We start from the raw sequence: 1,909 nt of genomic DNA, 5'->3' as shown, positions 1-1,909 counted from the left end.
AGTACTGAAGTGGAGATGTTAGCCCTCAGGCGAGGGGAACATGGGAGCTCCGAAGTGAGAGCCGGTATCCTCCCAGCCTAGCCGCAGATTCAATAAACAAGCATAGGATTAGTCAATATTCTTTATGCCTGGACCAAAGGGTAAAGAATATGTATGCTCCTATTTGGCACAATATAAATTGAACTAATTCATTTTATCCATTCACTATAATTTCTTGACAAGGAGAAGGGTGCTTTCTTATATATTGAATATCATAATTAAACCTTACCTAATATCATTAGTTATTCATTAGTTATTAAAATTATCTATTTATTTCAATTGCCTATTAGTGATAGATAAGCAAATTGAACGTCGTTGTTGTGATTAAAGTATTGCTTTTCTAAAATCTTAGTTCGTAATTCTAAATTACTCCCCGTGGGATCAATATCTAGGACATTTTATTGTAGAGTCCAAAGGAGGAAGTACTAGGGGATGTCATGGATCCAGAGGAGAACCTCAGTGACTTCCCAAACTATCCTAATGTTTGGGTTCAATTTTGAGGAGAAATATTTAGGTGTTTCATCCCACAGTTTTTATTAGTTAGGTCATATATTTGTGTAAAATGATCACACAAATAGCCAAGAAGATGTGAGGATTTAGGTCGTCACAAACGACAATCTCGGAATCCTAAGACGAGTTAGGTCTTATATTGCACAACATGATTGTGCAAAGGCCTAAGGATGAGTTGAATAATTATGTTGCATAAGAAAACAACCTCGAAGTCCTATGTCTTGATTGTTTAATTCTAAGGAAAGAGATATGTTGTTGTAGATCCTCTTGTTGTTGTAGATGGTCATGCTACCCATAATGCTAGCTCCAAGCTCCTTGTCGTGACGAGTTTAAGTTTTCTAATGTGTCAAGTTAAGATGTACCTATGGTTATGGTCCTCTAAATATTATGGGGGATATTAATGTTGAATAGAGCGACATAGATTAGGATCCTACGGTTCCCTCTATTTGGCACCACTAATTTTTATCGGATTCACTTAGTACAAATGAATTTACTAAACTCAACTTAATGAGTGCCATACTTTCATTTAGAGCGTGGGAAATCTCGTTAGCAACCGTAGGTTACCTCCTCCGAGCAACCGTAGATTACATCTTAATTCAGTTGTAATTGTTGTTTGTGATGTTTGTGATTAAATTTTGAGTTATCTTATATTTTTAATGTTATGGCAGTGAATTTTATCTTGGTTGATCTTAGTTTTGTTTTGGTTTGATGGCTATCCTAACAATTTTGGTTTTTATGCAAGGTCACATCATTGTTTAACATGCAGGTTTTGGTAGTTTTCCTAACCCTATGTCATATCTTGGTGGGTCCTTAGGAGTTTAATTAAGGATGGTTTTGTCAAGCAAAACATATTAAGTTTAGTAGATCTTTGAGGCATCCAACCGATCTAGAGAAAGAAGTAGGTTCATGCTACTCTCTCACTGCCTGGTGGAAAATTCTGAGTTCTTTTAAACTTATTATGTTGCTTAATAAGTCATCCTATAAAACACCCTAATGCTCAATGAATATTGATGTCTCAATTATCCCTAAGAGTTGGGTAATTATCACTTGTGATTCAATTTAAGAATTATGTGGGTGAAGACTCTTAAATATGCAAGTTAGTGTTATTAGAACATTTAACCAAATTTTGACCCTAATTGGGCTTGTAGTGTTTGAAAGATGTTTTAATTTTAAATGATGTTTAATTTTCTAATCCTTATTTAAATGAAACTTGATTTAGCCTAAGTCACTACTAAGCCCTTAAGACCTAGGTAAGTGTCTTAATTAGTTTTGAAAAGGTTAAGCTTTAGGTGGTCATGATTCATGATTTGAATTTCATTTGAAAATCAAAATAGGGGTATTAAATTGATTAATTACTGAC

The sequence above is a fragment of the Phalaenopsis equestris genome, unplaced genomic scaffold (assembly GCF_001263595.1).
Source record: "Phalaenopsis equestris unplaced genomic scaffold, ASM126359v1 Scaffold000424, whole genome shotgun sequence".
Lineage (NCBI taxonomy): Eukaryota > Viridiplantae > Streptophyta > Magnoliopsida > Asparagales > Orchidaceae > Phalaenopsis > Phalaenopsis equestris.
Note: the sequence above shows the minus strand (reverse complement) of the source record.